This window comes from Halichoerus grypus, chromosome 4 (assembly GCF_964656455.1).
Source record: "Halichoerus grypus chromosome 4, mHalGry1.hap1.1, whole genome shotgun sequence".
Classification (NCBI taxonomy): domain Eukaryota; kingdom Metazoa; phylum Chordata; class Mammalia; order Carnivora; family Phocidae; genus Halichoerus; species Halichoerus grypus.
The window spans coordinates 44225249-44242907 of NC_135715.1; the positions used below are offsets into that span (position 1 = coordinate 44225249).

Consider the following 17659-nt stretch of genomic DNA (forward strand, 5'->3'; position numbering starts at 1 on the left):
TTTAGTGAATATTTCCTTTATGCTCTTTAATTAAAGCACAAAATTTTTGTTTGTTGATTCAAACATTCTGTCTAAAAGAAATTTGTATGAGATGGTTTAGGTACTCTCATTCATTTTTGTCTCCTTACTTGCAAGGTGAGAGAAATATAACTCATATGTCCAGCCATACATGACTGTAAATGCCACCTAACTGGGGAGTTTAGATATGTGAAAAAGTTTAGTGAACTTGATTCATCTACTATCTGTGATTGTTGTGTTGGGAATACTGAGTTGTAATCGGAAGTGAAAATTTAAGCCACATTCCTCAAATGGACCTGCACCACCTCCCTGTACTAGGTGGTCTGACTTAAGATGTGTGTGTCCCTATCTATCAGTACATTCCGGGATCTATCAGTATATTCCAGGATTTGAGTAAGATGGGAACAAAAGGCTGTAAATATCAACACTCACAAGGAATGGAACAGCCCCGGAGTTACTAGGTGACAAGTTTAAGTTTATGATCAGCTGGGCGTATAGGGAATCTAACAAAGTATTAACAATAGGGGGAAACAGCACATGAAGTGGAAATGACTGAATCAGGTTTATATAAATTCTCTGTTTGGGATCAAACACTCAATGAGGCTGGTCTAGATCAGATTAGTAAGAGGAGGAGAAGAAGAGTATAGGAAATAAAGATGTTAAACCAGATGCACACAGCAACCTCCTAATCAGTTTGAGATATGAAGGTCATCTCTCTGCTGTGAGTTGGGACAGGGCCTTAGAAAACCAACTAGTAAGAACTTATTGGAAACTAAGGACTACCAAAAGAAACCCCATCCCAGGAATCAATAGAAGAAATTCCTGGCATCAAGTCTCTAGGAATTGGCTATGCTCAAAGTCAGGTGAGTGTCAACTTTATGGTTCTGGGTGCTCTATCAGCTTTGGAGGAGGAGCCTAGCCAGCAGATGTAAGGACAGACATGGTGGTCTGGCACCCTAGATGTGAGGCATCAAGTGACAGATTGTCTTGTAGGACCTCAAAGTTTGAACTTAATCACATATCAAAACAAAAGCCCAGTTACATAAACTGTACAATGCAGCCAGAGACTTTGGCCTAATAAGCACAAAGCTTTCTAGGATTCGTGCAGTCATACTGGTTCCAGGTTTGCAGCTGCTAAGCTAGTTCCAAAAACTTTACCATTTACTTATACCCAACCATTTTACAGACATCTGCATGCTATCACCCATTCACAGCATATAGTTATCGCCAACAAGTAGATGCCAAGCCAAGGATCACATTCCTTAGTCCTCTTGCCTCAAATGGTGTCATGTGAATGGTTCTTGCCAAGCAGACTGATACATGTCACTTCCAGCCATGCTGTTTAGGAAGCAAATGTGCCTACTCCATCCTCTCATTCTCCATTTGACAGAGGACTATGCAGCTGAGTCACATGATAAGGAAGCGTAGGTCCCTAAATCACCATGAAGAAGGAAGCCCACCAGTCAGTAACACCAGCAATGAGCAATTATGTGAACAAAATATGAACTTCTACTGTGTAAAACCAGTGACAGATATAGCAGCTGCAAGTACGACTCTAATCAAAACACTGAAATACATAACACACAATGAATATTAGTAAATGAAAAAAAATGGGGCAAAGAGAAAATGTATAAAGCCAAAATTTAATGTTAGCACACAAAAATATGCACCTAAGGTTGGTAGTGTTTTCATCAGATATAAACAAACCAGATACAGGAATAAGATTTATCTGGTTTTAAGAGCTTCTCACCTGGGTCCTTATAAAGGGAAGCCTATGATGTAATGGACAATTGGAGGATTGGTTAAAATGCATGTTCTATAAAGCTGAAGGTATTACAATTCCAGATTTCAAGATGTACTACAAAGCTATAGGAATCAAAATAGTATGGTACTTGCACAAAAACGGACATACAGATCAATGGAACAGGACAGACAGCCCAGAAATAAACCCACACCTATATGGTCAATTAATCTACAACAAAGGAGGCAAGAATATACCATGGGGAAAAGACAGTCTTTTCAATAAATGGTGCTGGGGAAAATGGACAGCTACATGCAAAAGAATAAAACTGGACCATTCTTTTAAACCAAACCCAAAAATAAATTCAAAATGGATTAAAGACCTAAATGTGAGATCTGAAATATAAAACTCCTAAAAAAAACTAGGCACTAGGGCGCCTGGGTGGCTCAGTCGTTAAGTGTCTGCCTTCGGCTCAGGTCATGATCCCAGGGTCCTGGGATCGAGCCCCACATCGGGCGCCCTGCTCGGCGGGAAGCCTGCTTCTCCCTCTCCCACTCCCCCTGCTTGTGTTCCCTCTCTCGCTGTGTCTCTCTCTGTCAAATAAATAAATAAAATCTTTAAAAAAAAAAAAAAAACTAGGCACTAATCTCTTGGGCATCACCCTTAACAACATATTTATAGAAATGTCTCCTCAGGCAAGAAAATTAAAAGCAAAAATAAACTATTGGGACTACACCAAAATAAAGAGATTTTGCACAGCAAAGGAAACCATCAACAAAACAAAAAGGCAAGCTAGTGAGAAGATATTTGCAAATGATACATCCAGTAAGAGGTTAATATCCAAAACATATAAAAAACTTAAACAATTCAAAACCAAAAAGAATCCCCATACAATCTGATTTTAAAATGGGCAGAGAACCTGAATAAAAATTTTTCCAAAGAAGAAATACAGATGTCCAACAGGCACATGAAAAGATGCTCAACATAACCATCATCAGGGAAATGCAAATCAAAATCACAATGAGATATCATCTCACACCTGTCAGAATGGCTACTATTGAAAACACAAGAAATAACAAACATTGTTGAGCATGTGGGAAAAAGGGAATCCTCGTGCACTACTGGAATATAAATTGGTACAGTCACCATGGACAATAGTATCGAGATTCCTCAAAAAAACTAAAAATAGAAATACCATATGATCCAGTATATAAATGGGTATTTACCCAAAGAAAACAAAAACACTGATTTGAAAAGATATATGCACCCCTATGCTTACTGCAGCATTATTTATAATAGTCAAGATATGGAAGCAACCTAAGTGTCCATTGACAGATGAACTGATGAAGAATATGTGAGATGACAGATAGATAGATAGATAGATAGATAGATAGATAGATAGATAGATATGGAATACTACTCAGTCATAAAAATGAATAAAATCTTGCCATTTGCAACAACATGGATGGACCTAGGGAGTATTAGGCTAAGTGAAATAAGTCAGATAGAGAAAGACCAATACCATATCATTTCAGTTATATGTGGAATCTAAACAACAATCAAATGAACAAACAAACCAACCAACCAAACTCTCAAATATAAACTGGTTGTTGGGGTGCCTGGGTGGCTTAGTCGGTTAAGCATCTGCCTTCAGCTCCGGTCATGATCCCAGAATCCCAGGATCGAGCCCCACATTGGGCTCCCTGCTCAGTGGGGAGTCTACTTCTCCCTCTGCCCCTCACCCTACTCGTGTTCTCTCTCTCTCTCTCTCTCTCTCTCTCTCTTTGTCTCAAGTAAGTAAACAAAATCTTTAAAAAAAACAAAAATAAAAAATAAATAAATAAACTGGTTGTTGACATAGAGGAGGGTAGGTAGGGGGATAGGTAAAAGAGATAAAGGAGATAAGAGGTATAAACTTCTAGTTATAAAATAAGCACGGAGATTAAAAGTATAGCACAGGGAATATAGTCAATAATACTGTAGTAACTTTTATGGTGATAGATGGTGGCAACACTTCCCATAGTGAGCACTGAGTAATGTATAGGATTGTCAAATCAATATGCTGTACACTTAAAGCTAATATAACATTGTATGTCAATTATACTTCAATAATAAAAAGATTTAAGAACACTTGTTAAAAGATGTTTTGTATAATTAATTAATTAAATTTACTGTATGCTCAAGAGTCAGGAAATCTGTTTTCAAATACTGGCTCTGCGACTTACTGGCTACATAGAATCAGGCAAGTTAACTAACCTTTCAAAGCTTATATTTTCTGAACTGTAAAGTAAGGATAAAATATTTCACTGGATTATTGTGAGAATGCAATGAGATAATCCACACAAAATAATTGAAAAATTTCATTCCACATAGTGCTAAGTGAATGTGCTAACTGAGCCATCATCAATATCGCGGGTTTTTTTTAAGCCGTAAGGTTGGCTATCAGAAATGATAATGAGTTTCAAATCTCTGAAGTATTAGAATAAAAAAACCCAGATCTTAAACTGATATTGCCTGACACCTGGGAGAGATTAGGAGGCGGGTGCCAATCAGATGTCACAGTTCGGAGCTGTTCTGCAGCATGTCAGAAGCTAAGTCTCTTCCACACTGCCACGTATATATGGAAGGGTTCCAGACTCCACCTGCTAGTGGATAAGGCTTCTAATCCTCAATTCCTGTCTTACTGATGATTAACACGGAGCCTGGATAGAACTGAGCTGTACCACAGAGACACAAAGGCCTGAAAATGAGTAGAATTAGGAAGACAATGCCTGACATGAATGTGCCTCCAAAGACAAGAATTTGAAGTCCTTTAATAATGCAGCTAATCTGCCCACAAAATCAGCAAAACTACATCAAACTGTATTTCTGCAATGCACTGAATGAATGTGTGTGTCTCCCAAAATTCATATGTTGAAATCCTAACCTGTGAAGTAATGGTGTAGAAGTATGGCCTTTGGGAGGTGTTTGGGCCATGTGGGCAAAGCCATCATAAATGGGATCAGTGCCCTTATAAAAGGGAACCCACAGAGCTCCTTTGCCCTTTTCACCATTTGTGGTTTCAGTAAAAGACCTCCATCTATCAACCAGGAAATGGGTGCTCATAAGACACCAGATCTGCTCATGCTTTGATCTTAGACTTCAGCCCCCAGAACTGTGAGGAATAAATTTCTGTTGTTATATAAGCCACCCAGTCCATGCTACTTTGTTGTAGCAGCCCAAATTGACTAAGATAATTTCCTAATCTTTTCACCAGCGCTATGACTGAATTATTCTTTCTTTCAAGGAATATTAGGTAGTGGTCTAATGACCTCAGAAAAAGTCCTAGCCATGCACCAGAGATGGAGGAGACATCTATCCCTACGATACATGGTCCATATCCAAAGAAATGTCCCTAATTAGAATCCCTCCCACCTCTCAGCTTTGAGTGATTAGACAACAAAAACTATAAACACACTCACTCAAAAAGTCCAAGGTCCAAGTCACCTGTCATCCCTCAGCATGTGATTTTCTTCATCTTTTAAATGTCTTCCCTTGAAGAACAAATTACGCTACTCTGAAATGAACGCTAATCTTTTGGTCCACAGGGAAAAGGCAACAACAACCAATATCCACTCATCACAATGAGCTTAAATGAAGCACGGATTTAAGCTGCTCTTATGTGTTTAACCCATGATCTTTATTAGAGTTTACTTTGCATAATTACCTCAGGGAACTATGATAAGCCCAGAGCTGTTTCTGAGTCTTGATTCGTTATGTTTTGCTTTGCCCAAGGAAGTAAATATAAATTGGAGAGTTATGCCAAGCTCCCTAGGTTCCTGAATTATCCACCACAAAGAGAGAATCACAGCATTCTAGAATCCTTTGGGTATCTGAGAATATACTCTGAGCCAAAGGAGAAATCAACAGACCATTTCTCCACCTCAGAGAAAAATAGAAAGTTGCTGAGGGGGCAGTTAAGATTATGGCAGCAATATTTATACAGATTTGCTTCCCCAAAGCTAATCTAGAGAACTGAACAGTGTCCTTAAAAGAGCTGTTACTTAGAAGAACCGTAGCCTGAAAGAGGTATGGGAAAGAAAAGAAAAGAAAAGAAGAAAAGAAAAAAAGAAAAGAAAAGAAAAGAAAAGAAAAAGAAAGAAAGAAAGAGAGAGAAAAGAAAGAAAGAAAGAAAGAAAGAAAGAAAGAAAGAAAGAAAGAAAGAAAGAAAGAAAGAAAGAAAGAAAAGCAGGTTATCTTAGAGGATGTGGCCCTGCTACAAACTGACCTCTGGAAAAATCACAAGGGATGAGAGAAGGTTTCAAGAGCTGGGAGACTCACAAGAAACAGAGGAAGAACCTGAAAAAGTGAGGCAGTTTGGAGAAATGACAAACCCAAAATATCAGAAGCTGTACCCAAATAAAGACAAACTGCAAAGATATAGTGTCCTTCTTTGTCTCTTGTTACAGTCAAGAAATGCCCACTTGGCCCAGCCAGTACTGTCTGAGAAAGGCATGAGACAAGGCTTTCAGCTAAGGAAGGCCTTGATTCCTGAAAGCCCCAATCTCACTTTCTACAGATCACTCCTCAGGCAAATAGGAATATTAGTTTCTCTTGTTTATGTCCATTCAGGGAGAAAGGAGTTTGTGCCCTGGAGAGACAAAATACCAAATATTTATTAATAGCTTGAAGGATTTTAAATTCCAGAAACGCTGGCAGGAGCTCAACCATAAGATTCTGAGTAAAGGATGTGTCAGAGAAAACAAGGGTTCCCGTGATCCACAAGTATCTCTTACTGATAAGGCAAAATTACCCTATTGAACCTCAGTTTTAATTTCTAATAGGGAAGTATAATCAAAACTTATGAGGTTTGGAACAGCTGGAAAAAGTCTAGGAGGTCATCTAATCCAGTGGGTTTAAGTGATTTGATGGAGCTTCAGGGGACCAATAGAGAAGCATCAATGACCACCTCATTCTACAATTGAGGAATCTCACTCAGAGAGATTAAGGGATAAACTAGATTTGCCATATGTGAGCCAGAGCCACAACTCACGTTTCTTGAATCTGACATTCCACCCACCATGCCATCCTACTTATCATGTCCTATATGATTGCTTTTTCCATGTAATGTTTCTCAGAGCTCTTTATTCAGATTTCTGAAATTCTCAGGCTTAAAAGCATGGTTTAGGGGCGCCTAGGTAGCTCAGTGGGTTAAGCGTCCAACTCTTGATTTTTGGCTCAGGTCATGGTATCAGGATCGTGAGATGGAACCCTGCATTGGGCTCTGTGCTGGGCATGGAGCCTGCTTAAGATTCTCTCCCTCTCCCCCTGCCCCTCCCCCCTCTGCTCACACTCTCTCTTTCTCTAAAATAAACAAATAAATAAAATAAAAATAAAAAATAAAAAGCATGGTTCAAACTGTAACCACATAACTTCCAGTGAAGAGGACCAAGGTATATCCTACAATCATAACAGAACCTTTGGGACCACCTCAGCTACATCCAACAGAAAGAAAGAAAAAAAATCAGTGAGAAAGTTCCAAGATCCAGACTCCCATAAGAATCTTCTCTAACTTAAGACTATTTCACATTTCGGTAGGATTGGCTGTCACACAGGTGATTTGAAGTGATTATTAGGTGTGTCCCTGATCCTTTATTAAAGTGGGGATTAACATTTTGGCATTGGAGAATAAGGTCGTATCTTCAAGAATTCCCTGGAAGGTATAAAACATTGATCCATCAACATGCAATAATGCCTTTTGGTAAATTAGACCATCCAATTGCTGTGAAGCAAAAGGAAAAGAAAAAAAAAGAAAAAACACTGGCACACTTGAACATGAGCAAAATAAAAGGAAGCAGTCACTTTATGTGTGAAAGTATTGAATGAATGAATGAAAGAGAAAGACAGGCCTGAATACAAGTTGGGTGGAGAGACACGTAAGCTCTACAAGTGAGAAGTGGACCTAACCTAGACACCATGAGGATACTAGGTGCTTAAAATCAAGAGTCAGAGTAAAAGATAAGTGACCAGAAAAGGAACCTAGAGAGCAAAAATCTTCACTAAGGTTCATTCTTACCCAAGGACAGGCTTGCCTAATTCTATTCCAAAACTTAAATTAATACAGTGATCACCAGAACCAAAACCACAGTGAAATTATTAAAAGGAATGTGAGTTTAAAAATATGTGTGTGTGTGGGTGTGTTATCTGATTTGCTTGGCGATATTTCTTTTCTTATATCTTTCCTGTGTTTGCATATATGACATTGTAAATGACTTTGGAAATAATCTTCAATTCCATCTATTCAACTATTTTCATTTCCTCAGGACAGCCTTTTGAAATCCTCACATAATATTCAGATTGATTTGGGGCTGCCTTTATGAAACCTGCCAAGATTTCCACAAATGTCAATCAGTCAGGGTGATGTGGCCAATGGTGCCATCATGCCTTCCTGGGTGGCTTCCCCTTGTTAACCTCTTCAGTGGAAGACCCAAAACATTTCTGTGGCCGTAGTGAAAAGTCAGCTCAAAGCTTTGCTGTGGATAGGCTCCTTCTGCCAGCTTCTTCATTCTTTTTTTTTTTAATCTCATTTGGACACTTTCATACTACTTCTCATTTTGTTTCTTTGTATCTTACCCCCCCCCTTTTTTTTTGTTTACCCATGCAAATTGTTTTAAGGTATTCTTTGTGTGATGTCTATCAGTATAAAGCAAGGTTGAATTATATGGCATGTTTAAAGCCATTTTGAAGGTTAATAGCTCTTGTTGGGCTTCTTTATGACTTTGCACACTCCTCAAAGAGACCTCCCAGTGTCCCCACGCCCACATCACTGTGGTGGTTCACGTTTGGGAGCAACAGTCTGAGTCAAATTCTGTGCAGAAATGTTTGCATCTCAGTGGTTTTCTAGTTGGACTGACCCCTGTAATTAGCACATACTACGCAGCACACTACCTTCTCAAACATGTAGGTCCGAAAACAAGCCTCCTTATTATTTTACATTTTTTGAATACCAACATTTATTAGCACATTGTCAGTGAATTACTCAATTTAAATGCTTTCCCACCATTCATAACCTTGCGATAAGAGATATTGTTCAGTATTTTAAAGACATCATGAAGTCGGATGCTAACTGAAATTCCTGTGTCTGCTTAGCCAATTGAAGAAAAATCTTTCCTTTAAAGAGGGAGGGAAGAATGCAGTGATAGAATTTTTCACAAGAACAGCACTGTGCTGGCAATATTCTAGAGTGAGGATTTCTAAAAGCTGCCTCATAGGAAGGCTTACTTTAGAAAAGCAAAATTTCACTAACAGGCTCACGAGCCCACAGAGACATAATTACATTTTCTCTCCTTTAACTTATACTTTCTTCAGACTCCCAGGTTGCTATAGCAGAGCAACAGAGAGTTGCTATATCCAAAAATGGGACTCCCATTTGATGTCTTCTGATTTGCTTTTCATTTCCAACAGAAGCGCAGTTTAAGCCAGTGAAGCTGATGCCAAGAGTTCTATTTGGGTAAAAATCTGGAACAGCCTATCTTGAGTCTAATTCTTACTTGATCCAGCATTTAAAAGCCTTTACATCCATTCAAAAGCAAAGTGCTTAAAATTCCTGCTTCAGACTTGGTATAGTTTGATTAAAGGCCTCATGAAGAATGTAGGTTAATAACAGATTCGAGTCTCTTTTAGAACTGGGCATGGGGCGCCTGGGTGGCTCAGTCGTTGGCTCGGGTGATGATCCCAGGGTCCTGGGATCGAGCCCCGCGTCGGGCTCCCTGCTCAGCGGGAAGCCTGCTTCTCTCTCCCCCGCTCCCCGTGCTTGTGTTCCCTCTCTGGCTGTCTCTCTCTGTCAAATAAATAAAAATAAAATCTTTAAAGAAAAAAAAAAAGAACTGGGCATAAATCCTTCCCACCTACAGAAATGTTGCAGGACACTGTATGTTCCTATGCACCAGCTCACCAAAGGAGTTCTCTTCCTTTCTGGAAGCAAAACAATTCATCAACCCCATTACCCCAGGCAAGGACAAAAATGCTTATTTCAGCTGGATAATGGGATTCAGGTGTCTTTGTGCCAAGCGGACCTCAACAGAAAAGGGGGAATTCATGAACTTCCACTTTTTATAAGGGGAATCTCACACTGGGGGAGTCATTTAATTTTTAGTTACAGAAGTTGATTGAGTTCCAGAAGATTCAGTACTTTCAAATGGAAAATACAATTGCTACAACAAGGATTTAGCCAATTGTGTCTTTTAAACACCTAACTGGGCAGCTACATTCCACACCAAACATTTAAAGAGATCAAGTACCCTGCAGTGAATAGATCAAAAAGATCTTATCCTTTGTAACCATAGGTAATCTTTGATTTCATAGCAAGGCTGTGTTGGCAATCAAAAGTTCCTAAATTATGACATTTGGAAGATGGAAGAAATCTCCATAAATCTCCTCAATTACTTGAGGTCAGTGAACATAAAACTAACGGAGTAAAAAAAAAAAGATGGGATACTCTTAATGAACTACCTATGTTATTTAAACCACTCTAAAAGATCAAGCAAAGAAATCTTCTGCCTTCATTAACCGGTGAAACTATTCAGAATCCAGTGATATTCTGTAGGGAGCCCCTTGCCTATTCAGCCTTAAGCCACAAGCAATGGATACTTTGTCCATGCTCCAAGCTTCAGACTGCAGCAGATTCATTTAACTTATGCTTTAGTCACATAAAACTGAGATTTATGAAAAGTTCAACCTGCCACTTCCCTAGGAATGCTTCCTGATGAACATTCATTAATGACTGATTGATACAAAACCATTATGAGAAAAAGGAGAGATGTAATATTGAAATTACATACCCCTTCCAAGGTATGTATCGTAGATGCTGTACGTAGTCCTTTTTATTTATTAAATTATAAAGGAAATGAATATTAATTTCAGTCGTTGTGGTAACAAAGTAACAAGATAATTGCTTCGTGCTAGAGCAAGATAAATTTTTTATAAAATTTCACGAAAGAATGAAAAAGGTATAAATATATTCTTAAATCATTGCCTAGGTAATTAATAATACAATGAAAGCATTTCACTTTCTAGCAACTGACAGGAATAGCCAGCAACATAATAAAAACTTGCAAAAAAATTCAAATGTCACTACAGCAGAATGTGGAAAGAAGTGTTGTTCCTAGGCAATTCTCAACCACACCTGCATACACAGATGGTAAGTTGCCACCAGGAGCATGGGTTGAAAAAAAGAAGAAAAAGGAAAACCATCTTCTTAAAGTATCATTTAAATGTTTTAGAACATCATATACCCCTATATGGGGGTGGGGAGAAGAACAGTTTTCTTTTGTTTGGGGGAAGGAATCAATCTTCTGGTTCCCACTATAAAGGAGATACCTGCTCATAAGAGAAATTCAAAAATTCAGGAAAGTAAAAAGAAGGGGGAAATCTCACAGATCTACTATTCATACACAATTTTTATGTATTTCCTTATTTTGGCAGTGCATAGTTTGTTGTTTTTTTTTTTTTTAAGATCATTCTAATCACATGGACATCAATCAAAATTAAGGAATGTCCAAAAGTGGATGGTAATCGCTGGAGATTATTGTAGCTAAGTGACAAAATAATCTAAAACCAAGAGGAATATTTATATCAAAGATACAGAAGGTACTATATATATATCTATATATGTAGGTTCTATATACCCACATATATAAATATACATAAATATATATATATATATATTTGCCCCTAAGAGTTCTGATAATTCCAAATAAACATTCTGAACATATTTTGAACAACATGAGTTTAACTGGAATACACTGTGTATCTTTCCCATGAGATACAGAGCACTCAATGGCACTACTATTCCCTAGGGATACCAGTCAGCCCCTTGGTAGCAGGTTGCTTACACTGGATCTCTTCCATTATGGAGGGGGCACTGATTTACCCTTAGTGAAATGTATGCCTATTCAGTATATGACTGTACCTACCTTGCCTATAATGCTTTTGCCAGCAACAACAAATATAAACTAAGGGAATACTTCATTCCCCTCATGTTACTCCACATGCCATTCCTTCTGACAAGGGAACACATTCCTCAGCAAAAGGAGAAAGGAAATAAACTCACATCCGTAGGATTCATTGGTCTTACCCTGAATATCCAAACAGGTGGCCTGATGGAATAGTGGACTGGCCCATTGAAGACTCAGTTTACATGGTTAACTGGGTTATCTTGTGGGCTACAGTCTCCTGCAGGTTGGGTTCCTCAGCCTGAGGACTTAAGCTGACTCTGACAATCTGATCAGCACATAGGAAGTCTTGGAACCAGTGCCTGTGGAAGACATGGAAGGAAGCAGGATTGAACAGAGACAGAAGTTGAGCTGCAATATAGGCCCAACAGAAGCCTCAGCTAACTCTGTGTAGAGTACTGAGGATGAAACTGTCCAGAGCTGGAGCAAGAGGACTAAGCCTTTATACCCCCATGTTAACCAGTCATTCAGTGCACTGGGAAGGGATGAGACCTTGGGAGAGGTAGCCCTCTTTAGCTGAAGCAATTCCAAAAGGGGCTAAAAGCTAAGGGCTCTCTGCCAATAACACCCCCAGCAGCTGAGGAAATGGGTATTTTGTTCTTCAAGGGAGAGTCTGGGTAATGCATCACAACATCCACCATAAGCACTGTCCTAAAAACACAATGCATGCTCTTAACCAGCAAACAACACGCGGTTTCTGAGAATTAGATGGTGGAAGTGGCAGTGATTCTTGCTAAGGGTTTGCTTCCCATGTCCCAAAATCTTTGTGCTCTGCTATTTTTGATGTCTTAGTTCCCAAGAAAGGAATACTTCCACCAGAAAACAAGACTTCCTTTTAATAGAGGGTGGGATGGCTACCCAGCCACATTTGATTCTTCATGCCACTTAACTGGCAAAAATGAGGTTTCTGATGTTTCTAGGGTAATTGATCCCTACTATTAAGAGGGAAATTGTGTTGCTTCTGTGAAATGGAGAAAAGGGGAAGTATATATGGAATCAGAAAGTAAAAGTCCAATGAGTAAAAGTTAATGGGACACACTAGTAACCCAGTGCAGGAAGGACTACTAATTCTCTGACCCTTCAGGAATTAAGGTTTTGAGTCACTCAACCAAGTAGAGAAATCTAATCAGCTGAGATACTGATATATTTAAAAAAAGAACATGGAATGGCTATTAGAAGAAAGAATTCATAAATACCAAGTACAGCCACATGACCAGCAGTAGAAACAAAGACAAAGTGGCTATACATATTTTCTTCTTTGATTTCTGAATATATCTGTATTTATTAACTGGTTTTCCTCTTTCTATGTCTAATATTATGTGTGTTCATAGTGGTTAGCCTTATAATTCAATTTTTAAGTTACAAAATATCAAATGGGAATTATAACTAACCAAGAAAGCAATAAGCATCAGCTAGAGAGGCATACAGCTAGAATGCAGCCCTGCTATATATAAAACTCCTGAAAGAGCTATCTTATTTATCAGAAAGCCATCCTATTGAACGTAATTCTCACAGAAGTGTTAAAATGTAGATTTCCTATGTATGTCAGAAACCAGGTCTATACTGAGCTCATACAACTTAAAACATTGCCAATTTCTATCCACAGAGACTAATACACAGGAAACCTACACTATAAATTCTTTTCTCTGTCCCTCTTACTCGAAACATTTATTCCCATTAGCATGAAAAGAGAACGAGTGCTCCTGAAATCCTCACTTTGCTTGCCTCTAGTCATGCCATACGTTCCTCCTATTTCTCTATTCATTCAAATTCTCTGCTGGTTCATCTTCCTCTACCTAGTTCTTAGTGGTACCTTGAAGGTGAGCCTTCTTATTTTTTTCAGTCTGTACTCCCTCCATCAGCAATCTCATTAGGGCACATGGATTCACTGAGCAATCAACTCACGTGTTGTAAAATCATACTCCAACCCAGGTTAAACCTTTCCTTGAACTCCAGATCTATATATCCAACTTGCTGCTCAACATCTTCACTTGGAAATCTCCCAAGGTACCTCAGACACATGTCCAAGATCAAATTCCCTATTTTTTTCCCAGAAATCCAGTGTTCAACTCCATGAACTACACCACTATAATTCAATTTCTCAAGGTTGAAACGTAGATGTAATCTTTATTGTCTTCCCCTTACCCCTTATATCCAATATAGCTTTTCCAGTTGATTTCAGATCTTAAATTCCTACATCTCTGCACTTCTACTGCCACCATCCTGTTCCAAAATGACAGGGATAGCATGGCGCTCTTGAAGAAAAGTTTCTGGACTACTACAATAGCCTCTAACTAGACTCCACAAGACCTTTCTTGCATCTTCATAATCTGTCCTTCTCAACAGCAAGAAATATCTTTTCAGAATACAAATCTGATTTTATGGCTTAAAATTCTTCAGTGAGTTCCACTGTTCTTAGGTTTAAGCTCAAAATCATTACCATGAACCACAAGGCTTTGCCAGGTCTGGACCTACCTGTCATACCCTTCCTTTTTCAGGGACTGAAGGAACATGAGCCTTCTCTCCAGTGTCTATCCTCTTCTCTACCATAGGTCCTCTGTACACACTGCTTCCCTGTCTGCAATAAGCCTGTGCTCTTGTCTGAAATGGGCTTGCACATGTGTGCACCCACACTCACCTAATTAACTCCTTTTCAGGCTGATCCAATTCATGATTAGCTCTTCCTCAGAGGAGCCCACCTCAATGCCCTAGTCAAGATCAAGATGCTTTACTACACATTCAGTATATTCTATGTTCATTTCCTTCATAGCTTTTGACTAAACAATCATTTCTGTGATGATCCTATTTAACTCCATCTCCCCCCAACCCAGACTGCAAGCTCCACAAGGGCAGGACCATGGCAATTTTGCTCACTTTATCCACAGTACCTAGCACGGTGCTTTACACAGAGGTAGTACTTTCTAGAGGTTTGCTGAATAGAAAAAATGACAAAGCAGCGTTAATAGAGACTCTTAAGTCTTGAGAGATTTCCTAACAAGAAAATAAAATGATTTAAAAGTTATAAATCACATATGTAATCTCATTTTATCTACATAATAGCTTATAAGATGAACTGGTTATAGTGCTTTGCCATTTTAGAAATCGCGGTCCCTTGCACTAAGAGAGTTTTACTCCAATCTTCCTAGGCAAAGTAGAGGCATTTCTGTTCTATGGCCAACTATGCCCTCCTGAAAAACCTCACATTCTTGTGAGAGAAACAGGACTGTGGTAGACCAGTCAAAACCCACAGGACTCTGTAGCCAAAAGACAAACAAAACCAATCCCAATCCTGACAAATCCACTAGCACAGGTAAGCCTCCATTGGCATTTTCACCTAAAACCATCCTCCATACATCCTTTGAATCTTACACCCTTCATCGTGTGCTTCTACTTTGAGATGTAGACCCTTGCAGAATTCATTTCTAATACAGGCCAACTATGTGAAAAGTAAAAGTTCATTCCAGGTATATTCTTCTCCATTAATTTTTTCAACACTGGAGAAATGTATTCTCACCCACTGCTTTTGCATTTGCAGCTTCCCCAGACAGCTTTACACAGTGGAAATCATCCCATTTCCTGAAGCTACTAAACCAGAAAGGCACTTTCTTGCAGCAAAGGAAGTCACTTCTGCAGTATTTTTCAGCTATTTTTTTAAAGCTTCCTAATTCTTAAGACTTTCTTCTCAACTGTTAAAAGTTCACATCTGACAGCTATAAAATTGACATGCTGGGATATAACATAGTGTACATTCCATGTTATGCTGACATCACCCCCCTACTTACCAAATGCATATGAGCTAATCCACATTAGAGAAACATGCATTTCAGCAGAAAAAAAACTGTTTACTGTATTTCTGAATTGAATGGAATTGTCAAGCTTATTTCATCACTGAAGTTTTATTTCACTATTTATTTCACTATTCATCTTACTATTATTTGTACAATCAAAAAAATGGATATTCAAACAACTTTAAACCCATCTTGCTTATTAAGATGTTTCATAACTGATAGCCAAGTAGAAATTCTTTATCAAAAGAGAAGACATCATTAAGCCGGTTTCTTTCCCCTTTAAAAGTTCAGTGGTTGGCCTGGTATAGATCATGCTGCCGGGGCAGCCCTGACTGCCGAGGAAACGGAAGCCTAGGACAGTTGGCTGTTAAGGGACACTGATTCTCCCCACTCCTCCTGACCCCTGAGACAGAGGCACGTCCCCCGCCGTGTGAGGGGCTGGGGAAGTGGGTAGAGAATTCGAATCCACCTGGGAGGGGGGAGTGGAAGTTCCCGCCCCGGACAGTGGCAAGGCGGCAGCCACAGTTCATTATGGAAGATTCCCACAAGAGTAACACTTCAGAGGCAGCCCCACGACCTGGTTCAATGGTTCAGGGAGCTCATATTTCTCCTATTGCTCAACAGGCATCATCTTTATCAGAAAGTGAGGAGTCTCAGGACTCATCAGATACTAGGCTCCTCACAGAAAGCCCACAGGATTCTAGCACGGCACCCATCTTACAGGATATTTTTGGAAGATCTATCTTCTGAAGATACATGGGGCAGAAAAGGAGACAGAGGAAACCCTGGAGTTTCTGCTGTCACTTCTATGTCTGTTCCAACTCCCATCTATCAAACTAGCAGTGGACAGCACATTGCCATTGCCCCAAATGGAGCCTTACAACTGGCCAGTCCAGGCACAGATGGAGTACAGGCACTTCAGACATTAACCATGACAAATTCAGGCAGTACTCAGCAAGGTACAATAATTCTCCAGTATGCCCAGACCTCTGATGGACAGCAAATACTTGTGCCCAGCAACCAGGTGGTTGTACAAACTGCATCAGGAGATTTGCAGACATACCAGATCCGCACCACACCATCAGCTCCTTCGCTGCCCCAGACTGTGGTGATGGCGGCCCCTGTGACTCTCATGCCTCAAACAGCTAAGACAGATGACCCCCAGCTGAAAAGAGAAATAAGCTGATGAAAAACAGATTCAATACAGTTCCAATCAAAACCCAAACAGGTTGTTTGAAGAACTTGACAAGTGATAATAAAATTTATAGAAGAGTAGAGGGGCAAGAACAGCCAAAATATTCCAGACAAGAATAAGAGAAGCTGCTCGAGAATGTCGCAGAAAGAAGAAAGAGTATGTGAAATGCCTGGAAAATCGAGTCGCAATCTTGGAAAATCAAAACAAAACTCTAATTGAAGAGTTAAAAACTTTGAAGGATCTTTATTCCCATAAAAGTGTTTGATTAAGAAAGAAAATATTTTTGCAGACTTGATTAAAAATTAGATGGATTTCTTTTCTTTTTAGTGGAGTTTATAAATTAAAAGGTCAAAAATGAAGCTTTTTATTTAGGCTTTTGCAACTCAAAGATAAATATCTTATGCAAGAGATCTGGTGACAGAAGATAAAGTGGAAAATGACCTCAAGGAAGTTACTGGCACAACTGGAAACTCTGTAAAAATTAAACCTACTCAAGAAGCAGGAAATGAATTTTCACCAATTTGAATTTTCTAAATAACAAGAATCCAAAAATGGCAGATAAAATGAAATTTGGTAAATTCATTTCTAAAATAAATCAGTTTACCCTGTAGGTTTGCATTTCTTACTGTTTCCTAAATTTTACGTTTTTCAATTGTATGTGTGTGTGCGTGCTTGTGTGTATGTTTTATTTCTGCCAATAAATTCTAAATTACAAATAGAAAAACCAATACATAACTAAGTATATAAATTATGTGTTCTGATTATGTATACTTGTTCTATTGTCAAATCTTTTAAATGGGTTTTTTAAAGTTTGTTTTTTGGACTTGAGAGGGGTTTTGAGACTTGCTTGGGTTAACTATTTTTGAGGCTTTGTCCTAAAAGGCAGCTAAGGTACATGAATGGAGTGTGATTTTGTAACTTTTTT

The 17659-nt window shown here is 38.9% G+C and overlaps 1 pseudogene; it reads left to right on the plus strand.

Moving 5' to 3' along the window:
- The first annotated feature begins 16061 nt into the window (after positions 1 to 16061).
- LOC118531399 (cyclic AMP-dependent transcription factor ATF-1-like) lies at positions 16062 to 16999 on the plus strand (annotated as a pseudogene).
- Positions 17000 to 17659: the final 660 nt, after the last annotated feature.